Raw genomic sequence first — 18,092 nt, 5'->3', positions numbered from 1 at the left:
TCACTAATATCCTTACAAGTTTGGGGGATGATAGTCAAACACACTAGAAGATGCTAGCTACTATCGGCAATCAATTTCAGAATAAGTGCTCATTTTATGTTAAAGTTCAGAAACTTTTAAAAAAGCCTCACCAGACCCAGATCTGGGGTGACCTATATGCCTCATTCCGACAAACAGCTATTAATCAAATATCGTGAAGATCAGAGAAGTATAAGACAAATTTCATTTTAACCATCTGAGACTCAGTGTCATCCTGTTTCTCTTTAAAAATAAAAATTCCTTAATTATTTCTAACAATTTCCTCTATGATACGGCTTCCAGAGTTCCATCTAGCTATTCCTGTGACCACTTCTATAGACCAACTTGGTTAATTTGTCCTTATTCAGTTCTACGTTGCATAAACAAAACCCAACAACATACCAAAAAAAAAAAAAAAACCAAAAAACAAACAAAAAAACCAAACCAAAACAACAAAACCCAACTAAACAAAAAAACCCAAACTATAATTCAGAATTATGTGATCTTATGACTTCACTCTGAATTGATAGCTTCTTCTCATAAATTGGGAGTTAAGTATTCTTATCACCAGTATATTGATTTTTCTAAATTTAAATGACAAATTAGGGGAGATTTGGAAAAAAATCTTAGGATAGAGAAGCTTCCAGGCCATGTAATTTTCACCCACAGGTTTAACTACAATCACAGGTCAAATGGGACTAAGATTTGAGCCTCTAAAAAGGATCTTTAAAAAACAGAACAGGCCCTCTTATAGACTGTACAGTCTGGACATACTAGAATCAAGAGTTAGCAGAAATCTGCCATGTGCTAGTTAGGTTATGCTCTTATGACAAATACTTAACCTTTACCAGATTAATATGCAGATTTCCATCTTGCCTACATTATAGATTTGGTATCATACTAGTGACTCTTTACAACAGATATTAATAAAATAGTGCCCATGGCCTGTTTCTATATGTCCCGTATACTAAGGAAGGCTTTTAGATTCTTTAAAATTTGGGAAACAACATGAAACAATCACAAGAAGAAAACTATAACACAGTAGTGGAAAATGGTTTAGAGATCTTGAAATATTTATTCTATGTGGTGACTCACAGAACTAGGCTTAATTACATTTTTTGGTTCCTGGTGTCATTCTCTAAGTGGCTCTGCCATTTTAACACACAGCTTGTATGCATCCCCTCCTCATAATTCAGAACAAGTTACATGCTTCAAACAAGCTGCAGTAGGGATGGGTTTATCACATAAAGCAGAAGAACATTGAGTATGGCTAAAGACTCATGTCTCACCATGAGTTATATAGTTTTTATTTGTACTCAAAGATTGTACAATTCTAAAGATCTCAACTATAATTTTCATTTTAAGAAAAATTTTAATGACATGGTTTTAAAAATAAAATGAATTCAGAAAGCTTTGAGTCAGACCTAAAACAAAGGTATCTAATTATTTCCATAGTATATTTAAATTCGTTCCTTTTCAGTCTTCTATCTTGAGTACGCTTACATATTACTATATAATCATAAAGGATTGATATTCTAAAAAAATTATGTAATTTACTTAAAGATCTACTCAACTCTTAAAGAGAATTATGTATGTGTGTGACTTTGTAAATAAAATGTAAAACAATTTGTATGCCATCACTACAGAGAGAAACTGCTATTTAAGAAATCTCAACTGGGTATCCCACACCACCCTGGCACATCAAGTCTCAAGGCACTCAAGGCTAGGCTTAGGAGGGAGGTATGGGAGGAGGGACTGTGGGAGGAGGGGGGAGGTTTGACCAGAAGAAAGGTAGGGGCTGGGATCAGGATGTAAAGTGAATAAATAAATTAATGGGGAAAAAAAAAGAAAGAAAGAGTGTAAGGTGGGTATATCTGTATGAAACAGACAAAAAAAATTTAAAAAGAAATCTCAAGCATTCTTATTGATGTAGTAAATTATGGAAGACATGTATGCTGGACAATTCATAATGACAGTAAAGTATTTTTTACATAGTTCATTTGTATCTAATATGCATACTAAACACTATCTTTTATTTTTAATTTAATGTGTCTATTTTATAAGTTGGTCAGAGGATTTCACTTAAATGTTAAGAATTAAACAATTTGTTCACAATTTAAGATGGATTAAAACCAAAATTCTAAAAACTGTATGTCAGCATATTGGTCCAAAATGAAAAAAGTATTTAAAACCTGAAAATATTAACTGATAACGAGAAAAAATTACTTGCAACAGACAAGGAAGACTGAAAAACAATTTTTTAAAAAGCCAACATCTCAAAATCAAACTAAAAAATTTAGGCTCCCACCCCCACTTACAATGGTATATCTTAGGAAACACCTAAATGGAGAAAGATACAAAAATTATAGAAGTAGATGGACTTCAATATATGATGACCTAGCTATAATAAAGTACACCATTTTTTACCATAAAATGAAAAGCTAAAACCAGGGTCTGGCAGGGCATACCTCAGAGTCTATGATTCTTCCTGTCATTAGTTCATTCTACTTAGATCACAGCCATAAAGTCTAGATAGGCCTAGATGTCTGCTGGGGCAACAAGTACAAGTCTGAATCTTGAACTTTTTACTAAGGTACATTTAGCCACAAGTGGCTATTTAAATTTTATTAATATTAAATAAAAATGTAAACTCGATTCTTTTGTTACATTAAGTACATATCATTTGCTCAGTACCAATGTGCTAGTGTATGCTGACATGAGTTATTTCTGTTACTGTGGAAAGATCTATTTTACATAGAACCTACACTGTTCTAAGATATTAACCACCATGTAGTTCGCATTAAGGGTAAAAACCAATATGTACTTTAAATATTGCAATTCCCTGTCTCGAAAAACCAAAAAAAAAAAAAAAATTCAACTAATGGTTCAATATTTCCAATGTTTTATTACTGCTCCAACTCACTGTCATTTATCATTATGCACAATGTCTTCTGAAATCAATCCTCTCTCCTTTCTGTCCTCCTTCCACTGTTTAGCTCAGGTTGGTCTTCAGTCTCCCCAAGTTCCAGGTTCCAGGCACATGCCACCAACTCAGCATACTTTTCTAGCACTGTGAATTCCATAGTCGGGTTTCAAGAATCACGTGTATCTACTGAATTCTAAGAGCTGATATAAAAATGTATCTTGTATAGGGACTCATGTATTTTGTTTAATGAATCCTGACTATGTATACTGACTGACTGTTGTTACCTTTGTGTCCTGAGTGCTAAGTTCCTTTACATCTGAGACTATATCACTCTTGTCAACAGCTCTGTCTGGCACTGGACTCTCCTCCTACTTCTGGTCTCAGAATGAATGAATGATTCAGAAATGAGTTATACCAGAGTATCTGGTCATAGTATAGAATTGAATGTGTATCTTAAGTTGGGTCACTTAGAATGCATCAAATGATTCTTCCTGTCATTAGTTCATTCTACTTAGATCAGAGCCATAAAGTCTAGATAGGCCTAGTTGTCTGCTGGGGCAACAAGCATGAAGCTGCACTTGCCTGCTCAAAGAGATGAAAATGAGATTATACCTGGGAGAACTGGGCCTGGTTGTATCTTAAATACAACTTGAATTCATTAATAAACTTATCCTGTGTTAAGACATTATGAATTTTTTGCATACAATTAAATGAACAAGGGAAGAATGGTCAGCTACAGGAGCTCTGAATTTCATGAAAAGGAGAGTACAGTTGTAAGAAATGTATCTTTTTTTTTTTTAAAGATTTATTTATTATATGTAAGTACACTGTGGCTGTCTTCAGACACCCTGGAAGCTGGCATCAGATCTCATTATGGATGGTTGTGAGCCACCATGTGGTTGCTGGGATTTGAACTCAGGACCTTCGGAAGAGCAGTTAGTGCTCTTAACCGCTGAGCCATCTCTCCAGCCCAAGAAATGTCCAGTGCCAGACAGAGCTGTTGACAAGAGCGATATAGTCTCAGATGTATAGGAACTTAGCACTCAGGACACAAAGGTAACAACAGTCAGTCAGTATACATAGTCAGGATTCATTAAACAAAATACATGAGTCCCTATACAAGATACATTTTTATATCAGCTCTTAGAATTCAGTAGATACACGTGATTCTTTATTAGCTATATATGGTAAAGAGGATAACCACTAAAAAAAGAAAGAGTAAATACCCTTCAAATTAGACAAAGAGACAAAAGCTAGCAACAAACAACTACTTCCTTGACAATCTTTTTATTGCTTATTACTCCTGAGAAACATGTGAATCCAGCAGCACACACCCAAACTCCCTGTTCTGGATCTGTCATTAGAGTCAAGCAGGGTTTTGAAAGACACTGGGGTTAGGGGGAGCTATATGGTCTTAGGTCTCAGTCTGCGTTTTATCATTTTTAATCATTGAACAATGCCCTTCTCTGCAAGAAAGGGTAAAATACATAGCTAATACACTAGAATAACATGATGTGGTATATAGGTAGCTGTTAAAATTTCAAGATACAGTAGAATTTTACTGTTTTTAAAAAATCTGAATTCTAATACATTGTTTCAAAATAACAATCTTTTTTATTTTATAAAAGTCAAATATTTTCTCTTTCTAAGTAAGTCAGAACCTATGGCTCTCAATCATGTTCTCATACGCAGAGATTTACAAATGACCTCAGATACAGCATATCCCTGGGATGATTACAAGTATTTGGTCTTTTGTAACCAATGTTTTACTTAGCATGCCTTTCAAGATACAAACATAGTTTGTGAAAATACTATTTCACTAATTTCTGTAAGCCGTATGCATTCTGATACACACTGTAGCCATAATTTATGTCTAGTTAATAGACACTAAGTTAGTTTTACTTTCCTCAATATTACAAATAAGGTCATTTACAAACATTTTTATACAAATTCTTGTGAACATATATTTCAATTTCTATTTAGGAATATGGGATTCTTTAGTCATATGGAAACTCACATTCAACCATTTAAATGTTTTACCTAATCAGGGTACTGGCAGGCTTCATTATGCTGGATATGCTGATGACACAGATTGTTTTTGATTTATTTACATGATTTTCAAGTGTTCCCCTGAGCAGTAGTGCACATCAGCACAAAGGATAAAGTTCATTTCTAAGACAAATAGGGCAGGGCCTACTTAAAGGTTTTATTAGTTTTGAAAGGTAACAGTAATAAAGTATAAGAAACCACAGACATGTAATAACCATAGTTCTTGGTGGCAGGGTTGGTTCTTTTCAAGGGTTCTGAACAATATCTTACAGGCCTCTCTCCTTGGTTTACCAACAGCTGTTTTCACCTTCATATGGTACTTCACTAAATAAACACCTGTCTCTAAATTTCCCTTTTAAGAGTCATCAGTTATACTGGACTAGAAACTTAAAATACTCTCTATTATGACCTCATCTTAACTAATTAATGGCTATTTAAAATAAGGTTACATGTGGAGGTACTGAGACTTGGAATAACACACCAGTTTTAGACAAATCAACACACGAGTGTTACAAACACTATAATTTAAACATGGTGATGGTGGAAGCAATGACACAGTCCTTTTACATACCTTTAAAAATGCCTTTTCATATGTGAGTCCTCTGCTATTGCCATGAACATTGTCAAGGAGTAAAAGAATACAGGATCTCATAATGTATTCCAGTTCACAAAAATCAAAAGACCAAAGTCACCTTTGTATTTCATCTGCTTTACTCTTTTTTGGTCTACACTTTGCTTGAGTGTTTCCACAAAAGTACAAAAATCTCTTTATACAGAATTGTTAGAAATAAATCTTGAAGACTAGAAATGAATGGTAAGATTTAAAAAAAAAACACTGAACTTATTATCCCAACTGTGCAGACTAAAACAGTAATAAAGTGGCTGATATAGCTATTAGAATTTTAATGTGAGCATTCTTCAAATGTTTATTACTTTTAGCCCAATTATGACCAAGTAATAATTTTGAAAAATTAAAATTGGTAGTGTTTATAGAACCTCATATGGCTAGCACATTTTAACATGTTTAATAAGAAAAACGTAAAAGAGTCCCAGCATGTCCTGCCCCGCCAGAAGTGAAGGTGAGGGTCTGGCTGTGGGCTCTGAGAAGCCCCTGCCCAGATGGCAGGAATAGTTTTAGGGGAGACACCATGGTCCCTGAGTATAACTCCCCTAATCAGACTGTGGATTTAGGGCCACATCAGAGTCCTATAGCAGTGAAGAACCTGAGGAAGAGCAGAAGGAAACAGGAACAGGCCCAGCAGGCTACTAGTGTCAGCCCCTCAGTCAAGATCCTGAACAAGAGATGGAACTGGCACCAGTGGGTGAGGGAGAAGATTGAGCTGATGATATCCAAAACTGGATGCAGGCCCTGGGGCTTCATTTGCCAAACCCACATTAGAGAGTGAGGATGAAGATGAGAGGGAGCCGCAGCATTGAGCAGCCAAAGCTTTATCCCCACGGACCCAGAACATACAGAACTGGTGAAAAGGACAATGGCTGGAGAGAGCCTTCCTGAATCAAGGGTTCCTGCCTGGGTTCAAAAGATATTGAATACTCAAGGGGAAAATGTGGTATAGAAAGCCCTCCAAACCCAGCAGGCATCCCCTGCCTAGAAGTGACCACACAAAAAGAGCTGCTTTTTCTCCCTACATTCCAAACCAGGACCAGCACAGGACTAACACAATTCTGGTTTTAACAGCCATCTTCTTTCCATGTCCCTTTTCGCACCAAGGCAAATCAGAGACCCATTTTATTTAATTCTGTACATATGGGGACATTGGCCCAAGCCCGGCCAACCTTAGCATGTATCATTCTGTGGAGAATAAAAACCCTATATGTACACAGCCAAAAGCAAACAAACAAACAAACAAAAACTTATCTTAATATTGAATTTCAACAAAGTTGATAAAAAAACAATAAACCTAATTACTATAAACATAGCAACAAAAATCCAATTTAAAAATAGGCAAAATACATAATTATGAATTGTACATAAAAGGACTTGACTTTAATTTCCATAAGGAAAATATACAAATAGTCAACAGCCACATGAATGGATACTCAATCTCACTCAGCATAAGGGAAACAAAAATGTCAATGTATACCTACTAGGATATGTACTACTCAAAATCCAGAAAATAAAATGCAGTGTTAAGATTTCCAGAAAACTGGAAATCTTTGTAGACTGTTGGCAGTAATGGAAAATGGCATAACTAAAAATCCTCAAAATCTTTTCTAGTTTAATCTCTGTTGCTGTGATAAAACAGTCTGACTAAAAGCAATTCAGAAGAGAAAATGTTTTGGTTGTTTTTTTTTTTTTTTGGTTACACTTCCAAGTGGTCAAGGTCCATAAGCAAGGGGAGTCGGGACAGGAACTCAAGCAAGCACCATGGAGGAGTGCTGCTTGCTGGCTTGCTCCTAGGCCCTCACTTAGCGAGTTTGCCTTACTCCAACTGTCTACCTAGGCTGCGGGCTGGGTCTTCTTTCATTGACTAATAATCAAGACAATTTCCCACAGATATGCCCACAAGGTCAATCTGATATATGCAATTCCTCTATGGACACTTTCCTCTTAGATGACTGTAGGTTATTAAGTTGACAGTTTAAAAGGACAAAATCTAAAATTTAAAAACTTGGATAAATGAATGGAAAACATCATGTTGTACACATATAGAACCAAGTATTACTCAGTCTCTAAAAAGCAACACTTGCTACAATACGGATGAACCATCGTGTCATATGAATCAAGTCACAAAAACAAGTGCTGTATGAGTCTACTAATATGAGGTGTCCAGGAGTCAAATTCAGAGATAGAAAGCTGAATACTGACTGCAAGGAGTTAGGGAATAAAAATTAGGATTTAGTTCCACGGGTTTATGAGTTAAAAAGAATGTTAGGGACTGGTTGCACATAATGAGAATATATTTAATACTAATGAACTAAACATGAATAAATGAATTAAACATGAATTAAGAGTAATGTAAGACAGTCTACTTTTAAAAAGAAACTTAAGTACTATTTTCCCATACCAAGTCACATTTGCTACAAAGAGCATTATGAGGACACTTTCTTCTATATCCTCACTAACATGTGTCTAGGAGGTTTGAGATAATATCTCAGTTTAGTGTCTTTTTAAAAGATTTTTATTATATATATGTGTATTTCATCTGCATGTATGTACATGTACCACATACATACCTAATACCCATGAAGGCAGGAAGAGAGGGTTGGATCTCAAGTAGAGTTATGGACATGTGTGAGCTGCCATGTAGGTACTATGAACTGAATCCAGTTCTCTGTAAGAGCAGCCAGTGCTACTGGCTAAACAACCTTAGCCTGCATGTTCCTTTTTATAAGATACAATTTGTTAGATGTCTGACACTGCCCTCAAATAACCTTCCTGTCTCAGCCTCCCAGTGCCATCATACATAACATTTTCTTATCAGAAATCTCAAAGGGAAAGACAAAGAAGGTATAATCTGAAAGATGCTGGCACTTCAGAGATGGCTCAGCAGCCACTAAGCTGCTTGCTACTCTTACAGAGAACCTGAGTTCAATTCCCAGCATTCACATGGTGACTGTGACTCCATATGTCTTCAGTTCCACAGGCATGCAGAAAAACACCAGACAGACAGACAGACAGACAGACAGACACACACACACACACACACACACTAAAATAAATTTAAAAAACTTAAAAAAAAAGATGCTTCCTTTCATCACCTTGAGAGAAAGAGATCTTCCTTCCATTAAAAAAATTGTTTTAAAAGCAAAAGGTAAAAAAGATGAGAAGAATACAGAGAGACAAATGGAATCACAAGTGTCGTCCTGTGGACAAGCATTTTCTTCTGCCCATCAGTCTCTGACATGTGGTCAGAAAATGAGAAATTCTAGGGAAAGTTGGAAAGTAAGTTTGAAAAAGAGACATATCTCCAGCTGAAACTGGGGAGCAATACCCTCCTCCCATGGGTACTTAGTCATTTAAAGCTTACACAGCTAAGTACCACTGATACTCCAGAAAAAACACAGTAAAGAGACCATATGGGAGTTATGAGTTATGATCAAGGCAGTGAATTCAGTCAAATATGAAGAGAAAAATGAGGGGTACTAATCTCTTATTTGAAAACATTCTTAAGAAAATTTTATGTATGCCTTAACAGAGCAACTTTTTTTTTTTTTTTTCCAGGTTAGTATACCTTATCCTTAACAATTATCACTTCTCAGACTTCTGGCTAGACCAAGTATAGTATTCTTAGTAACTAACTACATTGCCACTTTTTTCCAATCTAAAATAGTACAATGTTAGCAAGTAAACTAAAAATATATTCTAACTGGGCAGAAACATGAGTTTCTCAAGTATCCCTACTGATCTATCTACCTCAGTCACCTTGAGAATCTCTTCAGGAAACTTACTTAAGTTTGATCCTCCAAGAAACAAACTGTTAATACTGACAGGTAAAGCCACTCCAGTAAATAAGAAACAAAGGTGTGGACTTCATCAATCAGTCTATGGTAGTCTGAATAAAAATGGCTCCCACAGACTCATAGGGAATAGCACTATTAGGAGGTGTGCCTTGGGGTTTCAGATGCTCAAGCCAGTGTCCAGTGTCACTCTCTCTTCCTACAGCCTGCTCATACAGATGTAGAACTCTCAGCTACTTCTCCAGCACCATGTCTCCCTCCCTGTATGCAGCCATGCTTCCCATCATGATAATAGTGAACTAAAGCGCTGAACTGTAAACTAGCACCAATTAATGTTATAAGTGGTCATGGTATCTCTTCACATCAATAGAAATCCTAAGAAACAGTCCTACAATCTTGAGGATCTTAACTGTTTCTTTGTGTTCTGTGTAACAAAGCTGTCACTCTTAAGGAGACCAGTTAAAAGCATTAGGCAATAAGAAACAAGGCCCATGATGTTTTTAGGTCACAGGTCTCAAACTAGTGGTCTGAGTACTAAGATTACTAGATAGAACTCATTTCTGGGGGCTATTATTATTATTATTTTAAAGATTTATTTATTATTATACATAAGTACACTGTAGCTGTCTTCAGACACGATAAGAGGGCATCAGATCTCATTAAGGGTGGTTGTGAGCCATCATGTGGTTGCTGGGATTTGAACTCAGGACCTTTGGAAGAGCAGTCAGTGCTCTTACCCGCTGAGCCATCTCACCAGCCCTCTGGGTGCTATTATTAAGTTCCCAAGTTAAGATGAAGCTCTAAGACAGCAATTACCTGTAGAGTAACTATATGGCCATAATCAAACTTAGCTGCTCTATTACACGTGTACCAGAACAAAAAGCAAGCTTCAGTACATACATATATCTGGAGCATGCTTCTGATGTGGCCCACTACAGGTAGCAAAGCTCTAAACCCAGAGACCTTGCTAGTGTCAGAACTCACCAATGCCTGTGACTGTTACCTAGATCCTTTTCAGGCCATAACCTAGAGATGAGTCACATCTCTTCTCTAGGCGCTGGCTCCAAAGCACCGTTTCTTCTACTAGTCTTTCTGTTTCATAATCTACTGTCCTCCTCACAACACTCTAATTCTCCAGGCTAGCAAAATCCTTTGCTCTGAGCATTTACTATTTCATGGGATCAATATGGCATGCTCATATTTGCTCATAGTTTCTCGTTTAAAGATGTATGCATTACAAGACACGAGCACAGAATTTAGGTAGAAGAATATTTTCTCCACAAAATGCACAAATCTTGAAAATAAGAGAATAGGGCTGGAGAGATGGCTCAGCGATTAAAAACACTGACTACTCTTCCAGAGGACCTGAGTTCAATTCCCAGAAACCACATGGTAGCTCACAACCATCTGTAATGGATCTGATGCCTCCTTCTGGTATGTCTGAAGACAGAGACAGCGTACTTAAATACATAAAAATAAATCTTAAAAAAAAAAAGAAAATAAGAGAATATAAAATATTCTGTGGACAATTTGTGCCATTTTTTCTCAGATTAATGTGTGTTAGTCAGACTTCCCATCACTATAACAAACAGCTAAGAAAAACAACTTGAAGGAAAACAGATCTATTTTGGCTCAGGGTTTCAGAGGTTTCAGCTTGTGGTCAGCTGGTTCTATTTTTGAACCTGTGCGGAGGTAGAATATGATGGAAAAAGACCATGGTCTGGCAAAGTTCTTACCTCATGGCAACTGGGAAACAGAAATGGACATGCAGAGAAAAGATACATATTCCCAGCACACACTCCCAGTGATCAACTTCCTCCAACCAAGTCCTACCTCCTACTTTTACCATCTCCTAATAATGTCATCATATTATAAATTAATTGTAACATCAATTCCACTTTAAGAAAGAGCCCTCAGGGTCCATCACTCAGCAAAAACCAACCAGCTGGCAACCAAATCAACCGTATATGGGCATTTCATATTCAAGCCACAGCATTCTGCACCTATTCCACAAAGGCTCACCTCCACCTCATAATGTAAAATGTACTCAATCTAGTTCCAGGAGTCCCACAAAGACCCAGGCCTCTTCTGAGACTCAGACAATTGTTAGCTGTGAGCCTGTATGAAATTACATACATACATATATTATATACTCCCAAGACAAAAATAGAGCAGTAAATATAACTACTTCAAAAAGGAAGAAAGGAAGCTGGGCCTGGTGGCGCAGGCCTTTAATCCCAGCACTCGGGAGGCAGAGGCAGGCGGATTTCTGAGTTCGAGGCCAGCCTGGTCTACAAAGTGAGTTCCTGGACAGCCAGGGCTATACAGAGAAACCCTGTCTCAAAAAACCAAAAAAAAAAAAAAAAAAAAAGAAGAAGAAAGGCACAGATAGAAGAGATGGAACTAAAGAACAAAGTCCAGCAAGACAAACATTATACCCAACAGTACACTGTCTGGCAGCCTAAAGTCGTGGGCGGCACTGCACCTACAGCTTTCTAGCTGTAGCCAATATGGTATTTTGTGTGGGTGGTTCTGCTTATGTACTGTGGTTTTCCTCAGTAATCATTTGACATCCTGGCATTTCTTAGCTTCCTGGGCTTGCTACTGTATTTTTTGGATTTTTGTCCTCAGTTTCCTACACTATCTGCTCAGAGTCTGACTGCAGGAGACTTGACTTTATAATACACTACCAAAGCCTTCATTTGAGATGTAGGTGGAGGTCTCCATGACACATTACTTTGTATCCTGTATTCCTACAAAACCAGTATAGTTTGAATGATGCCAATACCTACTGTAAATTCAAGTAGTAGTCAAGACCTCTTAGACCAGAGTAGCAGATCTTTTGCCTGTATGGATGAACCCAAATAAGTATTTTCACAGGTGATATTGTGCTAGCAGATAGCCTTGGAACTCTCTTCTCAGAGCAGTCTTTTAATGAATTAAAACCCTTACTTCCTTGTTTGCCATTACTGGGGGTATGGTCAATTTCTGAGACATTTTTCTATTGTCAAGTTTTTGGCTTCTTTTAATGGCTCACTAAAAACTAAGCTTTCCTTGTCCACAACTTTTCCTAGCCAATCTCACAAGTTTCCCAAGTTGTTTTTCACTTCTTTTGTTTCTAAATTTAGACTATAAATCTGGTTTTAAAATGCTAGTACTAACCAAACAACAGCCTAAATGTCGGGCTACCCTAAAACTTCTTCACTATAATAGTCTGTTATCTTTAAACTTAGTTTCGCACAAAGGAAATGCAGACAAGTTCTTTGCCATAATGTACCATGAATTAGTATGACTTACTAATATTAGGTGTGTCTTAACCAAATTGACAACTGGTATTAGCAGGGGAGATATTTTATATCTCTATCTAGATCCTACATGCATAGGAGACAAACTTGACCAGCTATTCATTAGAAAAAAAAAAAATCTTTTGGATTAGAAAGATGGCTTAGTGTTTAAGAGAGTACAGGTTGTTCTTCCAGAGAACCTGAGTTTAATTCAGCTCGGAACCATTAGTAACTCCGGTTTCAGGGTCCAAGGAACAACATGAGGTGCACAGATATATGTTTAGGTAAAACACCCATACATATAAAATAGCACCTCATATGTGTCTATAAATCCCAGTTTCAGGGCTTCTGACACCCTCACACAAACATACATGCAGGCAAAACACCAATGCACATAAAATAATAATAAACTATATATTAAAAAGTATTTTTGAAGTATATAATTTGGATGTATATAGTTTATTGTATGTTAATCATACCTTAAAAGTTGGTAACAGATTTTTCACTGATGTAAAATGAGTTTTTGGATAAAATACACTATGTGAGTAATTACACTGAAGACAGCGTATGTATTGTTAGTGTTATGGCCTAAAGAACTGTCTCAAATTTCTAGCTAATGCATAATCACAAACCAGTAACAATGGTGAGTTCAGATAACTGCTTCTTAAGTATGTGACATTATTTCTAAAAGGTAATCTCATGTAAGAAAGTGTGAATGGGGGGCTGGTGAGATGGCTCAGAGCACTGACTGCTCTTCCAAAGGTCCTGAGTTCAAATCCCAGCAACCACATGGTGGCTCACAACCACACATAGTGAGATCTGACGCCCTCTTCTGGTGCATCTGAAGACAGCTACAGTGTACTTATGAATAATAATAAATAAATCTTTAAAAAAAAAAAAGTGTGAATGGTTCAAAACAATCTTTCCACAACCACCAGTGTATCTATGACCCCAGTGCATTCATACTTTCAACAATACTTATATAACTGCAAGACAAAGATAAAAATAAATATAACTGAAAACTCAGATAGGCATCAGATACCTCTTAAGCAAGTAAAGCTATCTTTAAAAATGCTGGGCCTGAGGGCTGATGAGATGGCTCAGTGGTTAAGAGCACTGACTGTTCTTCCAGAGGTTCTATCTAAGTTCAATTATCAGCAACCACATGGTGGCTCACAACCATCTATAAAGGTATCTGATGTTTTCTATTAGCATGCAGTTGTACATACAGACAGAGCACCCATAAATTTAAAAAAAAAAAAAACCTTATGAAAAGGGAATCAAATATTATACTTCATTTCATAATGAAATCTAATTGAGTTTTTTCCAGTTTGTTTGGGTTTTTTTGTTTGTTTGTTTGTTTTTGTTTTTGTTTGTTTTTTTTTTTTTGGTTTTTCGAGACAGGGTTTCTCTGTGTAGCCCTGGCTGTCTTGGAACTCACTTTGTAGACCAGGGTGGCCTCGAACTCAGAAATCTGCCTGCCTCTGCCTCCCGAGTGCTGGGAATAAAGGCGTGCACCATCACGCCCAGTGAGTTTCTTCCAGTTTGAAGTTCACAAAGACTTTCAAAGACACAAATCATCTAGATAACCAAGAAAAGTTATTCATAAGCTAAGTCATGGAAGGGATGTGAAATACTAATTACAATATACTAGGTATTAAAATGTTCTCTTCAGCAAGGTACAACAGCATGCTGAGTTACTTGGAAGCAGAGGAACAAGGATTGTTTGTATTCAGAAGTTGAGATCAACCTGGGCAACAGAATGGAATCTCATCTCAAAAACCAATGTTGGTGACCTACCACAGTGGTAGAATACTTGCCCACCATACAAATGGCCCTAGGTATGATATCCAGCATTATCAAAAAATAAGCAAAATCAAAATATCAAAAGTCTTACTTCTCAAAACTTAACTTCATTTTAAACAGCATAATCTAGTTCACAACTTTTAAGAAACTTTTTATTTTTATTTCTAAAGGTCCTTATTAGTTACTTTAATAGTCCATTACTGGTGATTTTTGATACTGTTTATGTTTTAGCTCTCTTTTTAGACAGGCTCTTGCTACATAGCCCCAGACTGGTTTCCAACTTGGAATCCTCCTACTTCAGCCACCTGATAGGCACAAGTCCATGTCCAGTTGATCTGGTTTACTGAAGTGCCTCAATCTCTACCAACATCCTTCAAAACCACTTTTAATTACCATACTAACTAAATCCCAGATTTTGAGCTTGATAAAAGTTATGATCGGTTGACTTACAGTTCGAAGATTTTGCATTAGATCAAATCATTTACTTAAAAGGAATACAGGTGTGCTTTCATAATGGTTGCAGAGTACAAAGTTTTCATGTATGTGTTCTCACCTCGCCCTGTTCTGTAAAGAGTGTCTTGCTATGTATGTAACCCAGGCTTGCTCTAAAGTCTAGATGACCATCTCAGGTGATGGTGTTGGGATTACAGTGCTGATATTTCAAATACATGACACATTCCTGGTTATGTTTTCTTAGTCTCACAATGCTGAAAATTTTCTATTGGGATCTGTAAATGCACACAAATAAAACCTCTTTAATTAACAGCCTGAAATTATTTCTCAGATTTAGCATAGACAAACTATGCTAACTTTGCTATTTTGCAATTACAAGAACTGAACAGCTCTGGTTCGTTTATAATCTAGTTTTGCTGTTTCTGTTTGGTTTTCAAGACAGGGTTTCTGTGTAGCCCTGGCTATCCTAGAATTCACTTAGATCTGCCTGCTTCTGTCTCTAGAATATGGGCACTAAAGTAAACACCACCACTACCTGGGTTATAATCTAGTTGTTAAAACTAACACTAACAAATGAGCTGTCATTTTCTTACAAAATAAACATTTATCTTCAGTGTAATAATGACTGAAAATCTAAATAAAGCTTAGTGAAGCAGATAATAAAACTCATGTTCAAATCAGGTTAGCAATTATCTTTGACATGCCACTCAAAATTTAAAAAGCAACAGAATCAGAAAGAAACATTTCCTTGAACTCAATGAGTAGAGATGTTCCCTCAAACCTCACAGTGTAAAGGCAAAATCATAATTACACATAATTTGGCTAAGTGTCAATAAGCTGTGTTCACATGAAAGATAATATAATTTAATGCCTACCCCAAAATATCCACATCCTAATTATTATCATATCAAAGAAGAGTGGATTTTGAAGCTGGTCCTTTCCCCTTTTTCAAAACAAGCCACCATTAACAACAACAACAGAAACCAGACAACAACAGAAACCAGACAACAACAGCAACAATAACAGATACCAAATTGTAATATATTAAACCTGGTGAGATTTAAAATGGGTACATGGACAACCTACTCCTACGCTAAGTGACATTAATAGCTGTGCTTTTGGAAGTGCTTTTCACACTTCCATTTCCTTCTTTGTCCTAGCTTGCTGCTGGTATTCCTGTAGCAGATAGCCTTTTAACTTACCTACCTGTCTTAGGGTTTCTATTCCTGCACAAACCTCATGACCAAGAAGCAAGTTGGAGAGGAAAGGGTTTATTCAGCTTACACTTCCACACTGCTGTTCATCACCAAGGAAGTCAGGCCTGGAACTCAAGCAGGTCAAGAAGGAGCTGATGCAGAAGCCATGGAGGGATGTTCTTTACTGGCTTGCTCAGTCTGCTCTCTTAGAGAATCCAAGACTACAAGCCCAGAGATGGTCCCACCCACAAGGGGCCTCTCCCCCTTGATCACTAATTGAGAAAATGCCCCACAGCTGGATCTCATGGAGGCATTTCCCCAACTAAAGCTCCTTTCTCTGTGATAACTCCAGCTGTGTCAAGTTGACACAAACTAGCCAGTATACTACCTCTGCAGCACACTTATTTATTATTTATTTAGTTTCGTTTTTAGAAGGCAGGGTTTCTCTATGTTCTCCCTGGATGCCCTGAAACTCATTTTGTAGACCAGGCTGGCCTCAAACTCACAGAAATCCACCTGCCTCTGCCTCCCAAGTGCTGGGATCAAAGGCATGTATCACCACTGCCAGGCCAAGTTTACTCTTAAAAATCAAAGTGAGTAGATCACCTAGATTTAAAGTTTAGATGATACGCCAGTTACTCACTCACTAGTGTATTTTTCTTGACCTCAAGTAATGTGAGTAATAGACATGTGAGACACTGGGAGAAGTTCTTAAAAATATTAATACTCACTGTATGAGTATTATTAAAAAATCTGGAAGAATAAAACAAAATTTGGGTTAGTGATAAAGCTAAGCAGATAAAGGTGCTCACTACCAAGCCTATTAACCGGAATTTTATCCCTAAGGCCCATGTGATGGAAAGAGAGAAACAACTTTTCAAAGTTGTCTCCTATTTCCACGCATACACTGCAGGAAGTACCCCCACCCATATAAGTAAAAAAATTATAAGAAAACAACAAAAACAAACAAACCATAAAAATCCCTGGGGTTTAACTGATTTTTAAATACTCACTAGCAACTTTGCCTTCACTAATTCTGGGGTAAAGAAAAGCACAGAATAATCCCTAAGATGATTTATACTTGATAAGCATGATGCCAGTTGGCCTGGGAGATCAAAGGCCTGTATTTTAAGTTCGCTGTTGTGTTCACTTCAGGTAAACACAGCGGTCCTCTGTTACTGGCAATTTTGTCTTCTACAGTTTTAGCAGTCATGGTTGACAGTGGTATAAAAATATTACATGGAAAATTCACAAAATTGACAATGCATGAGTTTTGAAGTACATGGCATTCTAAATGGCACAATGAAATCTTAAGACTGTCACACCCAGTAAGTACCCTGGCAGGTGTGTACCATCCCTTTGATTAGTACAGTTACACTGTATATAAAACTGGCTACTGACTCACTCAGAAGCCATCTCAGCTATCAAGATTATTAGGTATTGTAGTATCTGTGTTCAAATGGCCCAATCATAACACTTTGTCACTCACCTTCCTTTCTCATCATAACAAAATGGGCAAAGTAAGGCATTCAGACAGAAAGACCACATTATCCTTTTTATAGAACATAGTAACTTTACTGTTCTATTGTTAGATATTCCGGTTAATCTTACCTCATACCTAAGTTATAAGTAAACTTCATAAGGCTACATGACTAGGAAAATTAAAAAAAAAAAAATCAGTGTACAGATGTGTTGGGTCCTCCCTCTAAGTATTGTATTGTGCCTCTTGCAGACACGCTAAGGGTTGCTCCCCGGATCAGCCGGAATACAGCCGGAATATAGCGGGGAATACAGCGGATCGGCTGGAACACAGCGTCCTCGGACCGCCCACTGTCAACGCCCACTCGTCGCCCGGACCAACCACCAATGTCGTCACGCCTACTCAATTGGACCCGCCTTCTGGACACAGCTCCTCGGAGGATCAGATCACGCGCCATT

General features: G+C 37.2%; 1 protein-coding gene and 1 pseudogene across 3 annotated transcripts in view; one reads left to right on the top strand and one right to left on the bottom strand.

Annotated features, from left to right (window-relative positions):
• The window catches only part of R3hdm1 (R3H domain containing 1), a 135,634-nt gene that overhangs the window by 105,671 nt on the left and 11,871 nt on the right, over window positions 1-18,092 (bottom strand). The window lies entirely within an intron of this gene.
• LOC110321998 lies at window positions 5,801-6,606 on the top strand (annotated as a pseudogene).

This window comes from Mus pahari, chromosome 5, assembly GCF_900095145.1.
Source record: "Mus pahari chromosome 5, PAHARI_EIJ_v1.1, whole genome shotgun sequence".
NCBI lineage: Eukaryota > Metazoa > Chordata > Mammalia > Rodentia > Muridae > Mus > Mus pahari.
This window is presented reverse-complemented; position numbering and strand designations above follow the sequence as displayed.